Source organism: Loxodonta africana, chromosome 9 (genome assembly GCF_030014295.1).
Source record: "Loxodonta africana isolate mLoxAfr1 chromosome 9, mLoxAfr1.hap2, whole genome shotgun sequence".
In the NCBI taxonomy this organism is placed as follows: domain Eukaryota; kingdom Metazoa; phylum Chordata; class Mammalia; order Proboscidea; family Elephantidae; genus Loxodonta; species Loxodonta africana.
Window position 1 is genome coordinate 54,001,812 of NC_087350.1, and position 27,047 is coordinate 54,028,858.

At 39.4% G+C, this 27,047-nt stretch overlaps 1 pseudogene; it reads right to left on the reverse strand.

The window, feature by feature from the left end:
* Positions 1–18,011: 18,011 nt before the first annotated feature.
* Positions 18,012–18,910, reverse strand: LOC100677059 (olfactory receptor 1J4-like; annotated as a pseudogene).
* Between the last annotated feature and the right edge of the window lie 8,137 nt (positions 18,911–27,047).

Consider the following 27,047-nt stretch of genomic DNA (forward strand, 5'->3'; position numbering starts at 1 on the left):
CAGAGCCACCCAGAGATCCAGTGGACTTTTCTGGGAAGTAAAGTATGCTAGGCACTAGAGACAGGATCTCCAGTCTGGTCTGCTCTGTTGCTTTTATTTTGTTTTATCGTGTTTTACTTTGGTGATTTATTATTTTAGCTATTTTTTTTCATAAGGAAGATGTCTATAGCTCTTTAACTTTTCTCTTTCTAAAAAAAGTTTTATTATTTATTAGTTGTGACATAATTTTCCTAGTTTCCTTTAGTTCTTTGTCCATGACTTCCTTTAGCTCTTTGAGCATATTTAAGACAGTTGATTTAAAATTTTTGTCTAGTAAGTCAAAAGTCTGTGCTTTCTCTGAGACAGCTTGTGTTAACTTCTTTTTCCCGTGAATGGGCCATACTCTTTTCTTTGCATGTCTCATAATTTTTGGTGGAAAATTGAACTTTTTAAATATATAATGTGCTTACTGTGGAAATCAGATTCTTCTCCCTCCTCATGGTTTGTTGTTTCTTACTGTGGGTGATAGAAATTTTTTTGTTTAGTGACTCATTATCTATTTTTTAAAGACTGTATTCTTCATCCTCTTTGGTCTCTGAAGCCTCTGTGTCTTTAACTTATGGTGAGCTAGCGGTTTAGCAGAGATTTACATAAATGCCTTGAGCCAAAAAAATGAAAGAAAAAAATATTCTCCAAGTCTTTGCAGATTGACTTTGTTGGGATACTCCTTCAGCACTTAGCCAGTCCATTATAGCTCTGCCTTAGCCTTCAATTCCTGCTTACGCTGAGCCTAAAGATCAGTCAGAAATGAATGTTTCAGGTCTTCTCAATATTTTTTGAGCATGCATCCTGCCCTGGGCATGCATGTGACTTTTGAGAGCCCCTGTTATATGGCGAAGCCTTTCAAAGTTCTTACTCCCCAAAGTAACTCTCTTCCCAGATTTCCCTCCCAGGCTTTGGGCACATCTATTTTTTGCCCAGTTGTAATCTTCTCCCCCACCCCCGTGTCTGTGACTTGTTCATTTACCTTTCAATGTTTTAAAACACAACCTTCACTTTGTTGCTTTTCTCCCCTGACAAACTTTAGATTTACGTGAAACATAGGCAAGCTCTTTGTATCAGTCTTTTGAGAAATCCTCAGATAGGTCAAAACAGACAAACATAATTCTTGGGGAATGAGGTTTATTCTCCTCTCTCCAGAGCCATGTACCCACAGCAGGAACACAGACCAACATCTTCAAGACCACCACTACACCAGGGAGGGAAGTGGGAGAAGGCTAACTTAAAACACCGCATAGTTCTCCTACCATCATGTTTTTCTTTAAGTCACCTTTCTCTTGATTTGGCATTTTCCTTGTTGCTATAAACCTTTGACCATTTTCCAGAGTTCTAGAGCTGATTCTGATAGTTTTTGCTTAGTTTTTTTCTTTGCATTTTACATGTAAAAAATGTTAAGTTGGTGACTGCTGTGTTATATATTTTTTACCACAATAAAGATTTTATTAAAAGGCAACAAACAAAAAAAAGTTAAACATAGAATTATCATATGACCCAACAATTCCACCTCTATATGTATACCCAAGAGACTTGAAACCAGGGATTGAAACATGTATGCCAATGCTCATTGCAGCATTATTCACCATAGTCCAAAGGTGGAAACAACTCAAGTGTCCATCAACAGATGAATGGATAATAAAAATTTATTAGATATATACAATGAAATATTATTTAGCCATAAAGAGAAGTGAAATTCTTATACATGTTATGACTTGGATGTATTGAAAACATTATGTTGAGTGAAGTAAATCAAACACAAAATGACAAATATTGCATGATCACACTTATGAAATATTGAGAGTAGGCAAATGCATAGAAACATAAATTTATTAGTGTCTTCTAGGAGCTGGAGGGAGAAGAAATTGTGAGTTATTGTCATAGCAGTACTGTTTTCTGTGTTGGGTAATGTAAAACTTTTGGAAATGGATAGTGGTGATGCTGGCACACCGTTGTGAATGTAAATGTCACTGAATTGTACACTTAAAAATGGTTAAAATGCCAAGTGCTTTGAAGGCCAGAGTAGCAGGGATGGGCATCTAGGAACCATGGTTTCAGGGGACATCTAGGTCATTTGGCACAACAAAACATATTAAGAAAACAGTCTGCATCCCTCTTTAGTGCAAGGTGTCTGGGGTCTTAAATGCCAGCAAGCAGCCATCTAAGATGTATCATTCAGTCTCAACCCACCTGGAGCAAAGGAGAATGAAGAATACCAAAAACATACAGCAAAGATGAGCCCAAGACACAGAAATGGCCACATAAACCAGAAATTCCATCAGCTTGAGCCCACAAGAACTAGATGGTGCCCAGCTACCAACGATCACTGTCCTGACAGGGAACAAAACAGAGAATCCGTAATGGAGCAGGAGAACAGTGGGATGCAGATCTCAAATCCTTGTAAAAATACCAGGCTTAATGGTCTGACTGAGACTAGAGGGACCCTGGAGGTCATGGTTCCCGGACCCTTTGTTAGCCTAAGATTGGAACCTTTCCTGAAGCCAACTCTCCAGACAGGGATTGGACTGGACTATAAGATAGATAGTGATGCCAGTGAGGAGTGAGCTTCTTGGCTCAAGTATACACATGAGACTATGTGGGCAACTCCTGTCTGGAAGTAAGATGAGAAGGAAGAGGGGGACAGGAGCTGACTGAAAGGACACTGGGAATACAGGGTAGAGGGGAAGAATATGCTCTCATCAGGAAGAGAGCAGCTAGGAGTACATAGCAAGGTGTGTATAACTTATTGTATGACAGTCTGACTTGATTTGTAAACTTTCACTTAAAACACAATAAATAAATAAATATTTTTAAATGGTTAAAATGACAAACTTTTCATATACGTACATATACACATACACATACATATATATATACATGTCTTGGAAACCCTGGTGGTGTAGTGCTTAAGTGTTACAGCTACTAACCAAAAGATCGGCAGTTCAAATCCTCCAGGTGCTCCTTGGAAACTCTATGAGGCAGTTCTACCCTATCCTATAAGGTCACGTGAGTTGGAATTGACTTGATGGCAATGGATTTGGGTTATATACATATATATTTATATATATATTATTTATATACATATTCATATTTTTATATATATATATATCTTACCACAATAATTTTTCATTAAACAGACAAATGCCCTTTGTCTACAAAAAACTCATGTGAGAATATTCATAGCAGTTTTATTCATAATAGACCAAACTGGAAATAACTCTAATGCCCATAAGCTGGGAGATGGATTTTAAAAATCAACAATAAAAATCTTTACACTTAAGATTTGCGTCATTTATTGTATACAAATTCTGCTTCAGTTTAAAAGGAAGTTGAATGACCTGGAGATGATGAGGGAAGACTGTTGGGATGACTAGACACTGGTGCACGATATACATTAATATCATGGGAATGTGCACTTCAACTGAATATAAGAGGTAACGAAAGGGATATATCTTCAGAACTTTGGGGGAATACAGAGGTAGAAGTGAGAGGATGAGGGATAATGCTATCACCTCACAAAAAGGATCTTCACCTCACAAAATTTTTTTCTTTTGTCAATTCAATTGCCTTGAGTCCAGGATTACACTTGCATACCCTGACAGAAGGAAACATTGCTGCTCAGAACTCTATTTAAATTCCATATTTCTAAAGGAATAGTAGACCGAGTAACAACTTCACTTCGTGGGCTAAATTAGCATTTACTGCATGTGATGCTTCATTCCCTCATGGTAGAGATAGTCCTTTAATCCTTTACCTTTCCAAACCTACTTCTTCTTCCTGAAAATACAATATCAAGCAAACGGCAACCAAAAAAGGCAGGAGAAGCAATACTAATAGCAGATAAAATAGACTTCAAGGCAAAATCAACCATAAAAGACAACAAAGAACATTATATAATGACTAAAGGGACAATCCACCAAGAAGACATAACCTTAATAAATATCTACACACAACAACGGGGCTCCAAAGTACATGAAATGAACTCTAACAGCAGTGAAATGAGAAATTGACAGTTCCACGATAATAGTAGGAGACTTCAACACACCACTCTCGGTAAAGGGCAGAACATCTAGAAAGAAACTCAGCAAAGATACCAAACCAAAAACCAAACCCACTGCCGTCGAGTGGATTCTGACTCATAGTGACCCTATAGGACAGGGTAGAACTGCCCGATAGAGTTTCCAAGGAGCGCCTGGGAGATTCGAACTGCCGACCTCTTGGTTAGCAGCTGCAGCACTTAACCACTATGCTACCAGGGTTTCAAAAGATCTAAAGGCCACAATCTTGACCTCATAGACATATGTAAAACACTCCACCCAACAGCAGCATAGTAAATATTCTTTCCAACACACAGGGAACATTCTCCAGAATAGACCACATTTTAGACTACACAGCAACCCTCGATAAAATCCAAAGCATTGAAATAATACAAAGCATTTACTCTGATCACAACACCATAAAAGTAGAAATCAACAACAGGAAGAGCAAGGGAAAAAATCAAATACATGTAAACTGAAAAATATGTTGGTTAAAAAAAACTGTAATAGGAGAAGTCAGAGAGGGAATAAAAAAATCCTACAATTAAGTGAGAATGAAAACACATCGTACAAAAACCTGTGGCACACAGCAAACACAGTGTGCTCAGAGGTCAATTTATAGCAATAAACTAACTCATCAAAAAAGAAGACTGGGCCAAAATCAAAATGTTATCCCTACAACTCAAACAAATAGAAAAAGAACAGCAAAATAAGCCCACAGTCACCAGAAGAAGGGAAATAATAAAAATTAGAGCAGAAATAAATGAAGTAGAGAACAGAAGTAATCAAAAAGACCAAGTTGGTTCTTTGAAAAGATGAACAAAATCGAAAAACTATTGGCCAAACTGAAAAAACAGGAGAGGAAGCAAATAACACAAATAAGAAATGAGATGGGGGACATTATAGCTGACCCAACTGATATAAAAGTCATAATAACAGAATATTATGAAAAATTGTACCCCTATAATTTGAGAAACTACAGGAAATGGACAAATTTCTGGAAACACACACCTACCTAAACTAACACAAGATGAGTTAGAAAATCTGAACAGACCTATAACAAGAGAAGAGACTGAAGAGGCAATTAAAAAACAAACAAAAAAAAAAAACTTCCAACAACAACAAACAAACAAATGCTCTGGCCCTGATGGCTTCATTGGAGAATTCTACCAAACATTCAGAGAAGAGTTCACACCACTATTACTGAAACTATTTCAGAGCGTAGAAAAAGAAGGAATATTCCTGAATTCATTCTATGAAGCCAGTATACCCCTGATACCAAAGCCAGGTAAAGACACCACAAAAAAGAAAATTACAGACCAATATCTCTCATAAACATAGATGCAAGCATTCTTAACAAAACTCTACTCATTAGAATTCAGTATGATATCAAAAAAATAATGCGCCATGGCCAAGTGGGATTCATACTAGTTGCAAAAGGATGGTTCAACATTAGAAAATCAAACTGCATAATCTGGCACATAAATAGAACAGAAGAAAAGAATCACATGATCATCACAATTGAACTAGGAAAGGCATTTGGTAAAGTTCAACACCCATTCCTGATAAAAACTCTTAGCAAAATAGGAATAGAAGGGAAATTTCTCAGCATAATAAAGGGCATCTATACAAAACCAACAGCCAACATCATTCTCAGTGAAGACAGGCTGAAGGCATACCCCTGAGAATGGGAACAAGGCAAGAATGCCTTTTATTGCCACTCTTAACTTTGTGCCGGAAGTCCTAGATAGAGCAATAAGGGAAGAAAAAGAAATAAAGAGCATCCAGATTGGAAAGGATCAAGTGAAACTATCCCTATTCACAGATGACATGATCCTATATGAAGAGAACCCCAAAGATTCCACAAGAAAACTACTGGAAAGATTAAGCAGTGTAGCAGGACACAAGACGAACATAAAAAATCAGCTGGATTACTAGCCACCAACAAAAAGAACTTCAAAAAGGAAATCAGGAAAAAATGCCATTTATAATAGCCCCTAAAAAGATAAAATACTTAGGAATAAATCCAACCAGTGATATAAAAGACCTATACAAAAAAAAACTACAGAAAAACTACTGCAAGAAACCAAAAGACATATACATAAATGGAAAAACATACCATACCCATGGGTGGGAAGGTGCAACATTGTGAAAATACCAATCCTACCCAAAGCAATCTACAGATATAAGGTAATCCAGATCCAAATACCAGCAGCATTCTTCAAGGAGATGGAAAAATTAATCACCAACTTTACATGGAAAGGAAAGACGCCCAGGATAAGCAAAGCATCATACAAGAGAAAGAACAATGTACAAGACCTCATACTACCTGATTTCAGAGCCTGCTATACAGCCACAGCAGTCAAAATAGCCTGGTATTTATACAACTACAGACACGTGCCAATGGAACAGAATCGAAAACCCAGATGTAAATACATCCACCTGTGGTCAGCTGATATTTGACAAAGAGCCAAAGTCCATTAAGTGAGAAAAGACAGTCTTTTAATAAATGATTCTGGCAAGACTCAATGTCCATCTGTAAAAAAATGAAACAGGACCCATACATCACACCATACACAAAAACTAAATCAAAATGAATCAAAGACCTAAATATAAAACATAAATGATAAAGAGCTGGAAGAAAAAAATAGGGACAATACTAGAGGCCCTATACATGGCATGAATAGTATACAAACCATAACTAACAACGCACAAACACCAGAAAATACATTAGATCACTGGGAGCTCCTAAAAATTAAACACTCGTGGTCATCAAAAGACCACTAAAAGACTAAAAAGAGAACCTACAGACTGGGAAAAAAAAAATTGGCCACAACTAATCTGACAAGGGTCTAATCTCTAAAATCTATAGAATAAGTCAACATCTGAAAAACAAAAAGACAAATAACCCAATTGAAAAATGGGCAAAGGATATGAACATACAGTTCACCAAAGAAGATATTCAGTCAGCTAACAGACACAGGAGGAAATTCTCGAGATTATGAGCCATTGGGGAAATGCAAATCGAAACTACAAGAGATACCAACTCACCCCAACATTAATGGCACTAATCAAAAAAACAGAAAATAACAAATGTTGGAGAGGTTGAGGGGAGATTGGAACTCTTAGGCACTGTTGGTGAGAAGGTAAAATGGTACAACCACTATGGAAAACAATACGATAACCCTTTGAAAAGCTAGAAACAGAAATACCATGCAAACGAGCAATCCCACCCTTAGAAAAGTATCCTAGAGAAATAAGAGCTATCACATGAATAGACGTATGCACACCTATGTTCATTGCAGCATTATTCACAATAGCAAAAAGATGCTGGTCAGAGGTGGGGCCATGATGGCTGACTAGGTAGAAGCTACCTCGGATCCCTCTTGCAACAAAGAGTCGGAAAAACAAGTGAATCGATTACATGCATGACAATCTACGAACCCTGACCATCAAACACAGATCTAAAGAGCTGACCTGAGTGACAGAGACTGAGAACGAACAACCACGGGGAAGCAGCGACTGTTTTCGGAGCCTGGAGCCAGCGTCCCAGTCAGGAAACCTTGGCACCGGGCTTTGGACTGGGCTCAGGGGAGCTGAGCACGGCATCCTGAGATGGCGCAAACACGGGATGCAGCCCTAGCCCGCAGAAGTGACCTCGGGGGAAGCCCAGCCAGTGCATGCAGGCAGTGCAACGACGTGGCTGACAGGAGGAGAAGTCACCAGGAGGCAGTGACTGGTTTTGGAGCCTGGAGTGCGGCGTCCCAGCCAGGGAACCTTGGCGCTGGGCTTTGGACTGGGAGCGGAGGAAATGACCATGGCTTCTGAGACAGCACAAACACAGGATGCGGGCTTGACCCTCGGGGGCAATCTCTACCCAGCCAGTGCACACAGTCAACACTCCCCTCAGGAATCTCACATAAAACAGTCATCCCAAGCAAGATAAGTCACTTTGTCTATATTCCGGGGAGCTACTCTCTCCTATTTATCTGAACCTCCCCTCCCCTTCCCAGGCGGCTTCAGTAACATTGGAATTTCCTGAGCCAGAGAGTCAAGTGTGCTGTGTTTTTTCTTTCTTTTACTCTTTTTTTTTTTTTTTGGTCTTTTCCTAACCCATTCTCCTGGCCTGAAAGAAGCAGCTACAAAAAACCCAGGGACCAAAAATCCTTCCCTAATTGGACTAAAAACACAGAACCAGCTCCAGCCAAACATATGTGATCCACAGTATTGGGCTTTCATCCGTGCAGGGAACAAGGTGGCTATTATAATGCAAAGGCAATTCTGATAGAGATCTGACTGTAATTGTTTTAGCGGATTACTGGAAAGACAAGTTTCCCAGGTCGGATATCTCTGCATATTCAACAGAGCCCTCACTGACCCACAACACGGAACTCAGGGCTGAAGCTCCCCCCAAACCACCTTGCCTCCTGCCTTAGGGGTCTAAGGAGGGTGACACCTACCAATCTGTAGAGGTACTTGCATTGGGGGCCTAAGGTACACCTGCAGAGCCCACCCACCAAAGTGCTTTAGGAATAGAGACACATCTACCTCACTGGCACTTGGGGGAAGCCTGTCAGCATCCTGCCTCCCCTGGAGTGTGCACCCCTGCTGCTACTAGAATCTGGTGCACACAACTATCACCACTACTTCTCGAGGTGGATAGGTGACAGTCTGCACCACACACTTGATGACCCAAAATCAGATTCTACTCAAGAATAGTGAATGAACTCTTAGGCTTACATATCTGTTAACAGCCCAAACCAGCTGGTGATAGGACATAAGTGACTCAAGGGCTACAACAATCAAGACAGCGCAATCTAGTAGCCCATCTACATATATTGAAAGAAAACAAAACAAGATAAGACTCAGTGAGCAAATATAGAATAAATCACTACAATATCTTAGTGATGGCTTGGAGACAGCAGTCGATATCAAACCACATAAAGAATCAGACCATGATTGCTTCTACAACTCACCAAACTAAAGAATCAAAATCTTTCCCAAATGAAGATACAATCCTGGAATTGCCAGATACAGAATATAAAAAACTAATTTACAGAATGCTTCAAGACATCAGGGATGACCTCAGAAATGAAATAAGGCAATCTACAGAAAAAGCCAAGGGACACACTGATAAAGCAGTTGAAGAACTCAAAAAGATTATTCAAGAACATAGTGGAAAAATTAATAAGTTGCAAGAATCCATAGAGAGACAGCATTCAGAAATCCAAAAGATTAACGGTAAAATTACAGAATTAGACAACTCAATAGGAAGTCAGAGGAGCAGACTCGAGCAATTGGAATGCAGGTGGGGGATCTGGATGACAAGGGAATTGACACCTATAGCTGAAAAAAATCAGATAAAAGAATTTAAATAAATGAAGAAACCCTAAGAATCATGTGGGACTCTATCAAGAAGAATAACTTGCATGTGATTGGAGTCCCAGAACAGGGAGAGATTACAGAAAACACAGAGAGAATAGTTGAAGATCTGTTGGCAGAAAACTTCCCTGACATCATGAAAGACGAAAGGATATCTATCCAAGATGCTCATCAAACCCCATTTAAGATTGATCCAAAAAGAAAATCACCAATACATATTATCATCAAACTTGCCAAAACCAAAGATAAAGAGCAAATTTTAAAAGCAGCCAGGGAGAAAAGAAAGGTCTCCTACAAAGGAGAATCAATAAGAATAAGTTCAGACTACTCAGCAGAAACCATGCAGTCAAGAAGGCAATGGGATGACATGTATAGAGCACTGAAGGAGAAAAACTGCCAGCCAAGGATCATATATCCAGCAAAACTCTCTCTGAAATATGAAGGTGAAATTAAGACATTTACAGATAAACACAAGCTTAGAGAATTTGCAAAAACCAAACCAAAGCTACAAGAAATACTAAAGGAAATTGTTTGGTCAGAAAATCAATAATATCAGATACCAGCACAACACAAGGTCACAGAACAGAACATCCTGATATCAACTCAAATAGGGAAATCACAAAAACAAATTAAGATTAATTTTAAAAGAAAAAAATGCTCAAAACAGGGAATCATTGAAGTCAATATGTAAAAGATCACAATAATCAAAAAGAGGGACTAAATACAGGTGGCATAGAACTGCCATATGGAGAGGGAAACAGGCGATATAAGACAATACAAGTTAGGTTTTTACTTAGAAAAATAGGGGTAAATATTAAGGTAACCACAAAGAGGTATAACAACTCCATAACTCAAAATAAAAACCAAGAAAAACATAACGACTCAGCAAACATAAAGTCAAATACTATGAAAATGAGGAACACACAATTTACAAAGAAAAACGTCTCAGCACAATAAAGTAAGTGTAATATGAAATTGTCAACAAAACACATAAAAAGGCATCAAAATGACAGCACTAAACACATACTCATCTATAATTACGCTGAATGTAAAGGGATTAAATGCACCAATAGACAGAGAGTCTCAGACTGGATAAAGAAACACGATCCATCTATATGCTGCCTACAAGAGACACACCTTAGACTTAGAGACACAAACAAACTAAAACTCAAAGGATGGAAAAAATATATGTCAAGCAAACAACAAGCAAAAAAGAGCAAGAGTAGCAATATTAATTTCTGACAAAATAGACTTTAAAGTTAAATCCACCACAAAGGATAAAGAAGGACACTACATAATGATTAAAGGGACAATTGACCAGGAAGATAGAAACATATTCAATATTTATGCACCCAATGACAGGGCTGCAAGATACATAAAACAAACTTTAGCAGAACTGAAAAGTGAGATAGACACCTCCACAATTACAGCAGGAGACTTCAACACACCACTTTCAGAGAAGAACAGGACTTCCAGTAAGAAGCTCAATAGAGACACAGAAGACCTAATTGCTACAACCAACTTGACCTCATAGACTTATACAGAACACTCCACCCAACTGCTGCAAAGTATACTTTTTTTCTAGCACACATGGAACATTCTCTAGAATAGACCACATATTAGGTCATAAAACAAATCTTTGCAGAATCCAAAACATCAAAATATTACAAAGCATCTTCTCAGACCACAAGGCCATAAAAGTGGAAATCAATAACAGAAAAATTAGGGAAAAGAAATCAAATACTTGAAAACTGAACAATACCCTGCTGAAAAAAGACTGGGCTATAGAAGACATTAAGGAGGGAATAAAGAAATTCATAGAATGCAATGAGAATGAAAACACTTCCTATCAAAACCTCTGGGACACAGCAAAAGCAGTGCTCAGAGGTCAATTTATATCGATAAATGCACACATACAAAAAGAAGAAAGAGTAAAAATCAGAGAACTTTCCCTACAACTTGAACAAATAGAAAGTGAGCAACAAAAGAATCCATTAGGCACCAGAAGAAAACAAATAATAAAAATTAGAGCTGAACTAAATGAATTAGAGAACAGAAAAACAATTGAAAGAATTAACAAAGCCAAAAGCTGGTTCTTTGAAAAAATTAACAAAATTGATTAACCATTGGCCAGACTGACTAAATAAATACAGGAAAGGAAACAAATAACCCGAATAAGAAACGAGATGGGCCACATCACAACAGACCCAACTGAAATTAAAAGAATCACATCAGATTATTACAAAAAATTGTACTCTAACAAATTTGCAAACCTAGAAGAAATGGATGAATTCCTACAAAAACACTACCTACCTAAACTAACACAATCAGAAGTAGAACAACTAAATAGACCCATAACAAAAAAAGAGATTGAAACGGTAACAAAAAACTCCCAACAAAAAAAAAGCCCTGGCCCGGACGGCTTTACTGCAGAGTTCTACCAAACTTTCAGAGAAGAGTTAACACCACTGCTACTAAGGGTATTTCAAAGCATAGAAAAGGACGGAATACTACCTAACTCATTCCATGAAGCCACCATCTCCCTGATACCAAAACCAGGTAAAGACACCACAAAAAAAGAAAATTACAGACCTATATCCTGCATGAACATAGATGCAAAAATCCTCAACAAAATTCTAGCCAATAGAATTCAACAACATATCAAAAAAATAATCCACCACGACCAAGTGGGATTTATACCAGGTATGCAAGGCTGGTTTAATATTAGAAAAACCATTAATGTAATCCACCATATAAATAAAACAAAAGGCAAAAACCACATGATCTTATCAATTGATGCAGAAAAGGCATTTGACAAAGTCCAACACCCATTTATGATAAAAACTCTCAGCAAAATAGGAATTGAAGGAAAATTCCTCAACATAATAAAGGGCATCTATACAAAGCCAACAGCCAACATCACTCTAAATGGAGAGAGCCTGAAAGCATTTCCCTTAAGAACGGGAACCAGACAAGGATGCCCTTTATCACCGCTTTTATTCAACATTGTGCTAGAAGTCCTAGCCAGAGCAATTAGGCTAGACAAAGAAATAAAGGGCATCCGGACTGGCAAGGAGGAAGTAAAATTATCTCTATTTGCAGATGACATGATCTTATACACAGAAAACCCTAAGGGATCCTCCAGAAAACTACTGAAACTAATAGAAGAGTTTGGCAGAGTCTCAGGTTATAAGATAAACACAAAAATCACTTGGATTCCTCTACGTCAACAAAAAGAACATCGAAGAGGAAATCACCAAATCAATACCATTCACAGTAGCCCCCAAGAAGATAAAATACTTAGGAATAAATCTTACCAAAGATGTAAAAGACCTATACAAAGAAAACTACAAAGTACTAGAGCAAGAAATTAAAAAGGACCTACTTAAGTGGAAAAACATACCTTGCTCATGGATAGGAAGACTTAACATAGCAAAAACGTCTATTCTACCAAAATCCGTCTATACATACAATGCACTTCCGATCCAAATTCCAATGACATTTTTTAATGTGATGGAGAAACAAATCACCAACTTCATATGGAAGGGAAAGAAGTCCCGGATAAGTAAAGCATTACTGAAAAAGAAGAAGAAAGTGGGAGGCCTCACTCTACCTGATTTCAGAACCTATTATACAGCCACAGTAGTCAAAGCAGCCTGGTACTGGTACAACAACAGGCACATAGACCAATGGAACAGAATTGAGAACCCAGATATAAATCCATCCACATATGAGCGGCTGATATTTGACAAAGGCTCAGAGTCAGTTAATTGGGGAAATGATAGTCTTTTTAACAAATGGTGCTGGCATAACTGGATATCCATTTGCAAAAAAATGAAACAGGACCCATACCTCACACCATGCACAAAAACTAACTCCAAGTGGATCAAAGACCTAAACATAAAGACTAAAACGATAAAGATCATGAAAGAAAAAATAGGGACAACCTTAGGAGCCCTAATACAAGGCATAAACAGAACACAAAACATTACCAAAAATGATGAAGAGAAACCAGATAACTGGGAGCTCCTAAAAATCAAACACCTATGCTCATCTAAAGACTTCACCAAAAGAGTAAAAAGACCACCTACAGACTGGGAAAGAATTTTCAGCTATGACATCTCCGACCAGCACCTGATCTCTAAATCTATATGATTCTGTTAAAACTCAACCACAAAAAGACAAACAACCCAATCAAGAAGTGGGCAAAGGCTATGAACACGCACTTCACTAAAGAAGATATTCAGGCAGCTAACAGATACATGAGAAAATGCTCCCGATCATTAGCCATTAGAGAAATGCAAATTAAAACTACGATGAGATTCCATCTCACTCCAAGGCTGGCATTAATCCAAAAAACACAAAAGAATAAATGTTGGAGAGGCTGTGGAGAGATTGGAACTCTTATACACTGCTGGTGGGAATGTAAAATGGTACAACCACTTTGGAAATCTATCTGGCGTTTTCTTAAACAGTTAGAAATAGAACTACCATACAACCCAGAAATTCCACTACTCGGAATATACCCTAGAGAAATAAGAGCCTTTACACCAACAGATATATGCACACCCATGTTTATTGCAGCTCTGTTTACAATAGCAAAAAGCTGGAAGCAACCAAGGTGTCCATCAACGGATGAATGGGTAAATAAATTGTGGTATATTCACACAATGGAACACTACGCATCGATAACGAACAGTGACGAATCTGTGAAACATTTCATAACATGGAGGAACCTGGAAGGCATTATGCTGAGTGAAATTAGTCAGAGGCAAAAGGACAAATATTGTATAAGACCACTAGTATAAGATCTTGAGAAATAGTATAAACTGAGAAGAACACATACTTTTGTGGTTACGAGGGGGGGAGGGAGGAAGGGTGGGAGAGGGTTATTTACTGATTAGTTAGTAGATAAGAACTACTTTAGGTGAAGGGAAAGACAATACTCAATACACAGAAGGTCAGCGCAACTGGACTGGACCAAAAGCAAAGAGGTTTCCAGGATAAACTGAATGCTTGGAAGGTCAGCGGAGCAAGGGCGGGGGTTTGGGGACTATGGCTTAAGGGGACTTCTAAGTCAATTGGCAAAATAATACTATTATGAAAACATTCTGCATCCCACTTTGAAGTGTGGTGTCTGGGGTCTTAAATGCTAACGAGCGGTCATCTAAGATGCATCAATTGGTCTCAACCCACCTGGATCAAAGAAGAATGAAGAACACCAAGGTCACACGATAACTAAGAGCCCAAGAGACAGAAAGGGCCACATGAACCAGAGACTTACATCATCCTGATACCAGAAGAACTAGATGGTGCCCGGCCACAACCGATGACTGCCCCGACAGGGAGCACAACAGAGAACCCCTGAGGGAGCAGGACAACAGTGGGATGCAGACCCCAAATTCTCATAAAAAGACCAGACTTAATGATCTGACTGAGACTAAAGGAATCCCAGCAGTCATGGTCCCCATACCTTCTGTTGGCCCAGGACAGGAACCATTCCCAAAGACAACTCATCAGACACGGAAGGGACTGGACAATGGGTTGGAGAGAGATGCTGACGAAGAGTGAGCTACTTGTTTCAGGTGGACACTTGAAACTGTGTTGGCATCTCCTGCCTGGAGGGGAAATAGGAGGGTAGAGAGGGTTAGAAACTGGAACATTGTCACGAAAGGAGAGACTGAAAGGAGAGAGCGGGCTGACTCATTAGGGGGAGAGTAAGTGGGAGTATGGAGTAAGGTGTATATAAGCTTATATGTGACAGACTGACTTGATTTGTAAACTTTCACTTAAAGCACAATAAAAATTATTTTTAAAAATATGTAAAAAGATGCTGGTCAACAGAGGAGTTATAATACATACACACAATGGAATACTATGCAATATGCAATGATAAAGAACAATGATGCATCTGCTAAACATCTCAAAACATGAATGAATCTGGAGGGTATTATGTTGAGTGAAAGAAGTCAGTCACAAAAGGACAAACATTGTGTAAGCCCACTATTATGAAAACCCAAGAAAATGTTTACACACAGAAAAAAACAATTTTAGGGGGAGGGTTGGGGAGAGGGAACCACTAACTAGATAGTAGACCAGTGTTAATTGTGGTAAAGGGAAAGACAACAGACAATATAAGGGAAGTCAGCACAGCATGACCAAGGCAAAGTCATAGAAGCTTCCTAGACACATCCAAACACCTTGAGAGACTGAGTTACTGGGGTTGAGGGCTGGGGACCAAGGTCGCAGAGAACATTTGTATCAATTGGCATAACGTAGCTCATAAAGAAAATGCTCTACATGGTCAGCACAACTGGACTAAACCAAAAGCAAAGAAGTTTCCTGAGTAAACCCAACGCTTTGAAGGCCAGAGTAGCAGGGTCAGAGGTCTGGAGACCATGGTTTCAGGGTACATGTAGCTCAACTGGCATAACAAAATGTATTAAGGAAACATTCTGTATTCCACTTTGGTGAGAGGTGCCTGGGGTCTTAAACACTAGCAAGTGGCCATCTAAGATGCATCGATTGGTCTCAACCCACCTGGAGCAAAGGAGAATGAAGAACACGGAAGACACAAGGTAAATATGAGCCCCAGAGACAGAAAAAACCACATAAATCAGAGTCTACATCAGCCTGAGACCAGAAGAACTAGATGGTGCCCGGCTACAACTGATGACTGCACCGACAGGGAACACAACAGAGAACCCCTGATGGAGCAGGAGAGCAGCGGGTTGTAGACCTAGAATTCTCTTAAAAAGACCAGACTCAATGGTCTGACTGAGAGTAGGAGGACCTTGGAAGTCAAGGTCGCCAGACGTTCTGTTAGCCCAAGACTGGAACCATTCCCAAAGCCAACTCTTTAGATAGGGATTGGACTGGACTATAAGATAGAAAATGATACTGATGAGGAGTGCGTTTTTTGGCTCAAGTAAACCCATGAGACTATGTGGGCAGCTCCTGTCTGGAAAGGAGATAAGAAGGCAGAGGGGGACAGCAGCTGGTTGAATGGACACTGGGAATACAGGGTGGAGAGAAGGAGTATGCTGTCTCATTACGGGGAGAGCAACTAGGAGTACACAGCAAAGTGTATATAAATTTTTATATGAAAGACTGACTTGATTTGTAAACTTTCACTTAAAGTACAATAAAAATTAGAAAAAAAAAGGAAAATGGTCTACATCCCACATTGGTGTGTAGCATCTGTGGGATTAAAAGTTTGCAATTGGCCATCTAAGATACATCTGTTGTTCCCAGCATGTTAGGAGCAAAGGAGAATGAAAAAAACCAAAGACACAAGGAAAATGTTAGTCCAAAGGATTAACAGACAACAAGAACCACAGCCTCTACCAACCTGAGCACAGAAGAACTAGATGGTGCCCAGCTACCATCACTGACTGCTCTGACTGAGATCACAATAGAGGGCCCCAGGCACGGGGGAGAAAATGTAGAACACAATTCAAATTCACAAAAAAAGACCAGACTGACAGAGACTGGTTGGACCCCCAAGACTATGGCCCTCAGACATCCTGCTAACTCAGAACTGAAGCCACTTCAGAAGTCTACCTTTCAGCCAAAGATTAGACAGGGCTGTAAAACAAACAATAATACATATAAGGAACACACTTCTTAGATCAACCAAGTGTACAAGACCAAATGGGCAACACCTACCCAGAGGCAAAGATGAGAAGGCAGGAAGGGACAGGAAAACAATCTATGAACAGTGATAACCCAGGGTAGAAAGGGAAAGGGGGAGAGTGCTGACACATTGTGGGGATTGCAATTAATGTCATAAAACAATTTGTGTTTACATTTTTTGAATGAGAAACTAATTTGTGCTGTGAACTTTCACCTAAAACAGAACAAATTAAAAAAAAAAAAAGAATTACTTAGGTTACTTTTTGCTTTTTTTTTCTCTTCATTCAGATGATGTTATTCATTTGATATATAATTAGGTTCATTTGTTCTGTTTTATTCTATTTTACTTCATTGTCCATCCTTTTTTATTTGTTTATTTTGGTAGACAAAAGAATAACATGACCACAATTATCAAAGAGTTATACCCACCTCCCCATCTTTTCCACCCCATTCTCACTCACCCTCTTTGGGTAACAAATCTCATTAGTTTACAATTTATTCCTCCTGTTTTGGGATTTTTTGTCTGACTGGTGGGTTGTTTATATCCTGGAATAAACAGATACATGTATATCTTCAGCTGGAACATCTTGGTTCTCCTCCATGTGGCCTCTTTTCTTCCTGCAACCTATCATGGTCTTGTTCACATGGAAGTCTCAAGGTTCCAAGAGCAGGAAGAACAGAGTCCGCTTAGGCTTGGAATTCTCACAATATCACTATTATAAATAATCTCTTAGTCAAAGCAAGTCAAAAGACCTGCCTAGATTCAAGGGGTGAGAAAGTAAACTCCGCACATGAAAGGAAGGGATACAATCTACCATAGTCACTGACACAACTTTTCAAGAAGGCATCACTGGGAGCATCACAAGGAGAAGAAAAAACATGAATGGGTAACTGTCACTTGGCAAAAATATTCCCCCCTTTGTAAAGCATCCACAGAGTCAATTTCATGTCTCTGTTTCACAGGCTATAGATGAAGGGGTTCAGCATGGAGGTCACTACTGTATACATAACTGAAGCAATTATGTCCTTGATTTTGGAATAGTTCGATGAAGGAAGAAGTAAATAATTGCATGAGTTCCATAATACAGAAATACCACCAAGAGGTGGGAGCCACAGGCAGACAAGCTTTTACAGATCCTCTTGGTAGAGGGGACCTTTAGGTTGGTGGGCCCAGTGCTGACATAAGAGCCCAAAACAGCACTCAGTGACAGAAGGACAAGCACTCCCCCCTCAGTGAAGATAATTAGCTCGTTGAGGGAGGTGTCTGAGCAGGTCAGCTTAAGGAGGGCAGTGAGGTCACAGAAGAAGTGGGGGATGGTGTTGTCAGCACAGAAGGACAAGTGGGACAGGAGAAGGGTGTGTAACAGGACATGGGCACAAAAAAAGAACAAGGATCCATCCACCAAGAAGATGCACAGCTCCTCCCTCATGAGAGTGGTGTAGTACAGTGGGTGACAGATGGTCATGAACCTCTCATATGCCATCATTGCAAGAAGAAAATCGTCAAGACAAACAAAAAGTATGAAAAAATACATTTGTGAAATGTACCCCACATAGAGAATGAACTGATCCTGAGTATGCATGTTTATCAATATCTTTGGGACAGTGACAGATGAGAAAGAGACATCAGAAAATGCCAAGGGGCTGAGGAAGAAGTACATGGGGGTGTGCAGGCAACAGTACAACCTGATGAGCAGATTCTCCAACATCTTGGTGAGGTTCATGCCCAGGAACAGGGTGAAGAACATACCTTGCTGCTCCTCCAAGAGGAGGAGCGCCAGGAGGAAAAATTCAGACAGGCTGCTCTGGTTCTCGGACCTCATACTGCTCCTCTCTCTGCTGGGAATAAGAGGAGTAAGAAATGTCAGGGACTGAGATGTGGCAGTTAGCATCACCAGGAGTACCAGCATATTGCAGCCATGTTTTTTTTTCTTGAAGACTTGTGTCAAAAATCAGAAGAACCTGCACGTTTAATTGTGGGAATCTTCAGTCTGCCCCTTTCTATTATCAGTGACAAACAAGATTTCCTTCAAAAGAAACCAGTCTAAATTTATTCATTTATTCAGCCATGTTCCAGACACTGTTGTTGACACTGGGATAGAACAGAAAATAAAATAGCCAAGCCCCTTCCCTCTTGGAGCTCACATCATATGAACATTCATAGAGTACTGAGCAAGAGCTGCAGCTTTGCAGTGAGGAGGCTTGAGTTGGATTCCTGCCTCAATGATTTGCTAGCTGGGTGGTGGTGGGCAACTTTATATATGTACCTCAGTTTTATCCCCTATACTGAAAAAATATTACCTACTTATGGGGCCATTGAAGGATTAAATGAGTTAATACATGTAATGAGTTTAGACTGTGTCTTGGAGTAGTAAATACTCAACAATGTGAACTATTAATATTAACAGGATTTGTTCAACAGAGAAACTGGGCATCAAACTCCAAGAACATAATAGTACAGAAAAATTAGATGAGCATCAGACAAGCCCCAGTTGCTGATCAAAAAGTTTTGACTTCCTGGGTTTTCATACTCCCTGTCAAACTGTGGAGGCCCAGACCTTGGACCAAAAGGATTAATTCCTCGATGGCAAATGATCTTATCGTTATTTCTTCACTTTACCCAACATAGCTATTTCTCCCTCTTTGTCTGTCTCTCTCTCTTACTTTCTTTGAATTTATCTCCAGTCTTCCAGATCAGATTATCTATCTCTGGTACTTCAATCCAGGTTACAAGTGTTACAGTCTGAGCATACATATGCAGAGAGTGACCTGAGAATTTTCCAAGGACCTTACCAGGAGCCTAAGAACTTGCTGATGCTGTAAGATTTGGAGTGTCTTTTAGAATTCATAGTCATCTGATTAACTATGAAAAATTTACTTTAGCACTGATAATAGTTGACATTTAATGAGAACATAAGCATTATTAACATCAAATTTAGGTACTGAATAACTAAATCTCAGTGTGGTTAGTAACTGGCCCAAGATCACAAATAACTGACACAATGATTCCAATCAATGTCACTATGATCAGAAACTACTCTTCACCATTCCACTGGTCCTGCCCTTCATTCATTAGGCAGAAAACCTTGCACCTTATGTAGAATTATTTCAGGGCTTCAAACTGACCTCAGTCATTCGCTTCGTTATCAGCCAACATGCATACATAAAAAGACCCTATACTTTAGTATCTAAACCAGGACACTTTCAGAATGAAAAGAGAAGCTATATAATAATTATGATGGAACAATACGTGTACACCCAGGCTTCCAGGGGCAAACCAGAATGGTCACCTATTTATGCCAACCTGTACAATTTGCAGGTAATGAGGACTGGTGGTACACTGGCTAACAGCTTGGCTACTAACACTAAGGTTAGCAATTCGAATCCACCAGCCCCTCCGTGGGAGAAGAAGTGGCAGTCGTCTACCGTAAAGATTTACATAAAGATTGGAAACCCTTTGAAGCAGTTCCACTTTGTCCTAGAAGGTCGCTATGAGTTGAAATCAATTCAAAAGCAGTGGGTTTGGTTTAGTTTGGTTTGATTTGGTTTGGTTTGGGTTTGATCTTAAGTGTGAGACTTCACATAGTCTGCATTAGCAACCTGGCAACTCTTTCTCTAGGAGTCAAATCAGAGTTAGAGTTTGCATACAGGAGGCCTAGAGGGGGAACCCAGTGAAAGATTATGATTCTAAGACAAAAGTATCTGTTAGAAGAGCCCCTTTCAAGAACATAGAGGAGCTCAACCAAGAAGGTCACGTCAGTCAGTGGGGACCAAGGAAAAGGAGTAAGAAGTGACTTAAACCTTTTGCTGAGGGCTGGCTGCTCATTGGCACGTATTGGGCCAGACTTCTCCCTCGAGCTCAAGCATATCTGGGGGGGGATCCAGAAGGTAGGTGTCAAACAGAGTCCATACTTTTAATGGTTGGATCAGAAGGGATAAAACCCTGATTCAAGTCATCCCCTGTGTGAAAGAGGAAGCTGGACACATGCTCAAATACGAAGAAGGGAAGCTGTGAGTTGGAGCTTGAAAGAGACTCTTTAGATGGACCTGTTGCATTTCTCCTTGCACAAAACACTCTCACTTGGACAATCAAAAAATGACTAGAGAGTTGAGAATCTCATGCACCTGAGGAATAATCATGATGCTAACACCTACTTATTCCATGCTTATAGCATGACATATACTGGATTAAACCCTTACTCATTTCATTTGACAGTTCAGGCTGCTGGGCCTCACAGATATTGAGCCCAAAATCATAAGGTATTAAGTATAAAAATAGAGATTTGAACCAAGATTGTGTGACACCAGAGTCTAATCACTTAACCACTACCATGTTCCCCGCATAGAAATACGGCATTATTGAAGGCTGTCTTGGTCATCTAGTGCTGCTATAGCAGAAATATCACAAGTGGATGGCTTTAACAAAGAGAAATTTATTCTCTCACAGTCTGGTAGGCTACAAGTCCAAATTCAGGGTGTCAGCTCCAGGGGAAGGCTTCCTATGTCGGCTCTGGAAGAAGGTCGGTGTCATCAATCTTCTCTAGGAGCTTCTCTGCTCAGGAACCTCAGGTCCAAAGGATGCGCTCCACTCTTGGCATGGTTTTCTTGGTGGTATGAGGTCCCCATGTCTCTCTGCTTGTCTTTCTCTTTTATATCTCATCAATATAACTGCCACTAATCCATCTCATTATATCATAGTTATAGGATTTACGATACATATGGAAATCACATCAAATGACAAAATGGTAGACAACTATACAATACTGGGAATCATGACCTAGACAAATTGATAGATATTTTGGGGGGTACACAATTCAATTCATGACAAAGGTCAATGAAGAAAATATTTGGCCCTCAGAGCACTTTTGGGAGCTTCAAATAACATGGACAAATGTCTAAGACCATAAAATTTTTAGAGGAAAATATAGGGATAATGTTTTGCGATCTAGCTATTAACAATGGATTCTGAGATATGACATTGAAAACATGAGCAACAAAAGACAAATAAATAAATGGGACTTCATCAAAATTAAAACTTTTGTTCATTAAAACCAAAAACCAAATCGGTTGCCATAGAGTCAATTCTGACTCATAGCAATCCTATAAGACAGAGTAGAACTGCCCCATAGGGTTTCCAAAGATCAGCTGGCAGATTCCAACTGCCGACTTTTTGGTTAGCGGCAGAGCTTTTAGCCACTGTAGCACCAGGGCTCCTTGTGTATTGAAGAACTTACAAAAAAAAGTGAATATACAACCTACAGAATGAAAGAAGATTTGGGAGAATCATATCTCTGATAAGGGTTTAATATCCAGAATATATAAAGAACTCCTTCTACAACTTAACAACAGAAAGACAATCAGATCAAAAACTGGTCAAAGGACTTGAATAGGTGTTTCATCTAAGAAGATATACAAATGGCAAACAAGCACATGAAAAGATACTCAATGTCATTAATGATTTCAAAAACCCGAACCCACTGCCATGGAGTCAATTTTGACTCATAGCGACCCTACAGGCCAGAGTAGAACTGCCCCATAGAGTTTCGAAGGAGTGCCTGGGGATTCGAAATGCAAGGAAATGCAAATCAAAACCACAGTGAGTTATCCATCACCTCCACAGGAATGACTGATCAAAAAAACAGAAAACAACAGGTGCTGGGGAGGATGTGGAAAAATTGGAACCCTCCTCCATTGCTGGTGGGAATGTAAAATGCTACTGCCACTGTGGAAAATAGATGGGTGGTTCCTCAAAAAGATAAACATGGAATTACCATTTGATCAAGCAATTCTACCCCTGGGTATATACCCAAAAGAAAAGAAAGCAGGAGAGCAAACAGATACTTGTACATCGTGTTCATTGCAGCACTACTCACAACAGCCAAAAGGTAGAAATGGCTTAAATGTCCATCAATAGATTAATGGCTAAATAAAATGTAGTATAGTCATACAATGGAATATTAACCATAAAGAGGAATGAAATCCTAATACATGCTATAACACGGATGAAATTTGAAAACTTTATGCTGAATAAAATAAAAAACCAAACCAAACCCGTTGCCTACCACTTGATTCTGACTCATAGTGACCTGGTAGGACAGAGTAGAACTGTCCCAAAATGTTGCCAAGGAGCAGCAGGCAGATTCCAACTGCTGACCTTTTGGTTAGAAGTCGAGCCACTGCGCCACCAGGGCTCCATGAATGAAATAAGTCAGTCACAAAAGGATAAATATTGTATGATCCCACTTATGAAATATCCAGAATAGGCAAGCGTATAGAGACCAAAGATATTAGTGATTACCAGGGGTGAGCAGGAAGGAGGGGAAAAGGAAAGCTCATTGCTTAAGGGACACTGAGCTCCTGTTAAGGGTCATGAGAAATTTGGAAACAGAGGATGGTGACGGTTGAACATGATGAACATAATATGTTTTGTCACATATCTTTATCACACTAAAAAAAATAATAATATTAAAAATTGAAAAACAGGGAGAAGAGAAGGAAGATAGCATAATAATGCTAAATTTTTCTCTCATAAGAGAAAATAAGTAAAGCAGATGAATGATTACTTGTACATTGATTTAATTTTAAATTATGATACTAACTAGTAGACTATAAACAGATTGTGGATGGAAAACAAGAACACAAAACTGTTACTTTTCATTTTATACTTTTTTATTGTATATTTTATTGAAAATATACGCAACAGAACATTCATCAATTTAACAGTTTCTACATGCGTAATTTCATTTTATACTTTTGATAGTGGTTCTTTTTCCTCTGAAAATCAGACTGATGATAAGATATGCTATCAGAGAGCTCAGTTCACTAATAGAAATGAGAATGACAGAGTTCAGGTAGCAGCACTAACTCACAAAAATGGATCCAATTTTTATAATGAATGGTATCTTAGTCACCTAGTACTGCCTTAACAGAAAATACCACAACTGGGTGGCTTTAAAGAACAGAAATTTATTTTGTCACAGATTAGAAGGCTAGAAGTCCCTTCCACAGGTGTTAATTCCAATAGCACTCCTTAATAAACACTCTACAGGCTGATCTCCATCTCAAAGTCAGTTTACCAGAGAACCCAGCCTGAAACACTCCCTGTTCACCAAACACACAGGCACACATGCACACAATATTCTACCACCTTTGATTACCCACAGTTGGGGAAACTGAAGCATGCCTACAGATGTTATGGTAAGTTTGAAAGCTCTGAAAATAGCCTGTTTCCAGGAGGCCCCAGAAGGCCCTTGGCCCCAGAAGGGAGCTGCACTCAATTCAGATGTCCATTGTGATTTCTGCACTTCGAGAGGTCACAGAGGAAACTCCCCTGAGGGGTCAAGATGGTGTAGCTCAGCACAGTTCCCTCAGCTCATCAAGGACCCCAAGGAGGTTGGAAAAGCAGACTTCAAGCCCATGAGAAACTGGTGGGGCTTCCCCACCCAAGATAGTTCAGGCCACGTGAATCTGGGCATCTCTGCCTTCTATGATGGGAAGCAGAAAAAGAATAATGCTGGGAGTCAAAGTTTGAGAAAGAAACAGGGCTATGAAGCAGTATAAGGAAAACGCTTTATCCCTCTGAAATCTAGATCAATCTGCTCTTTCCTCCCTTAATCTTAACACTTCTTGTTCGTCACTGACTAGCACACAGAAAGGTAAGGGGGAAAACGTGAGAAAACTTAGATCATCTTGGCTGAGTTGCAGAACCAATTTGAAGAAGTGGTTCAGGAGAAAGCTCAGCTTTAAAGAAAGTGGGAAAAGGGAGAAGGTGTCTGGACGTGAGAAGTGAACATCTGTACACTGGATGCCCACTTACCTGGCCATCCCACTTCAGTCAGGTACTTATTTCAGCCTCCTTGGCAGTGAACATACCTCGGTGGTATACACAGTCTGCTCTTTACCACTAACCAAAAGATTGGTGGTTTGGATCCATCAGCTGCACCACACAAGAAAAGACCTGGTAAATAAACATTCTGCAGACTGATCTTCTCAAAGTTGATTTCCCAGAGAACTCATCTTCTGCAAGATGACAACCAAAAAAACCCTCTGGTGCCCAGTTCTACTCTGAAGCACATGGAATCACCATGAATTGGAAATAACTTGATGACAACAGGTTTGGTTTTTAGTTTTCATTCCACAGTTCCACTCATATGAGTACAGCTTGTCACAGAGTTCAGCTTAACAGTTAAATTAGCATTTTAGTTCAATGCCCACCCTCCTTGATCACTGGGCCAGGATGTGCCATTATCCCATGGTTTTTGAGGAAGTAGAATTCCAATAATTGGGTACTGGGAACTCAGTAGAAGAGACACACACCAGGCTTTTAGAACTATATCCTTAGATTCTCACTTCCAAAACTGCCTTCCATTTTCCTAAGTATTCCGCATTGATGAGACATGGAAATACCCAGCCTTACTTGATCCGTCCAATTATTCTTCTTCATTTTATATTCCTTTCACAAATAATTCATTTTTGCTGCTATATAGTTTGCAAACTGTACTTTGCATGGTATTTCATAACTCTTCCTAAAACAATTTAAGATCACTAAGTGAGCAAGTAATGGAGGTCAGATATAAACCCTCATCTTCTGCCTCCAAGTCCAGTGAACTTTCTACCAATCCCCAGCTCCATACACACAAACAAGCCTCAGCCATCCAAGATGAAATTCCCCTTATTGTTGACATTTAATCACGCAAATTAGAATTTTCAAGTTTCACAATCCATTCAACACAGGAAGATAGATTTTCCCATTATAACAAAAAAGTCTGTATATTTTTTTATAATTTATTTTATCTTTTTTGTGGTTGGGAATATTCACAGCAAAACATGCACAAATTCAACATTTCTACATGCACAGTTCGGTAACATTGATTACATTCTTCAAGTTATAAAACCATCCTCATCTTTCTTTTCTGAGTTGTTTTCCCCCATTAAAACAAAACTCACTGCCCCCTAAGTTTTCTATTTAATTTTTCCAGTTGCTGTTGTCACTTTGATCCCATACACATAGATCTTAAAAGAGCATAATACTCAAGGCAGACATTTTTACTAGTTAAGCTAAACTATTGTTTGGTTTTAAGATTTCAGGGGGTATTTTTGATTTAAGTTTTAAAGGTTTTCTCAGGCCAATGGTTTTGGGGTTTCATCCAGCCTCCAATGCTCCAGAAAGTCTGAATTCCATGAGAATTTGATTTTTTTTTTTAATTTTACTGTGCTTTAGGTGAAAGTTTACAGTGAAAATCAGTTTCTCATTCAAAAAATTATAAACAAGATGTTTTGTGACACTTGTTGCAATTCTCGTATTGTGTCAGTACTCTCCCTTTACAGTTTCCACCCTGGGTTCCCCATACCCATACATCCAGTTTTTCTGTCCTTTCCTGCCTTCTTGTCTTTCTTTGGCCAGGTGCTGCCCATTTGGTCTCTCATGCTTGATTGATCTAAGAAGCACGTTCCTCACATGTGTTATTATTTGTTTTATAGGCCTGTCTAAACTTTGGCTGAAAGGTGGACTTCGGGAGTGGCCTCCATTCTGAGGTAGCATGGCCTCCAGGGGCGGTAGTATCAGGGACTCCTCCAGTCTATGTCAGACTAGTAAGTCTGGTCTCTCTTTTTTTTCTTTGTAAATTTAAATTTTGTTCTACATTATTCCCCTGTATTACCTGGGAGCCTCTATTGTGATCCTTGTCAGAATGGTCAGTGGTGGTAACTGAGCATCATCTGGTTCTTCTAGGCTCCGGCTGTTGGAGGCTATGGTTCATTTAGTCCAATAATCCTTTGGACTAATATTTTCTTGTGTCTTTGCTTTTCTTCATTCTCCTTTACTCCAAATGAATGGCATGAATAGAATTATCTTAATGGCTGCTCGCAAGCTTTTCAGACGCAGATGCCACTCACCAAAGTAGGATGTAAAACGTTTTCTTTATGTTCCCCAAGACTGTGGTCCCCAACCCTCAGCCCCAG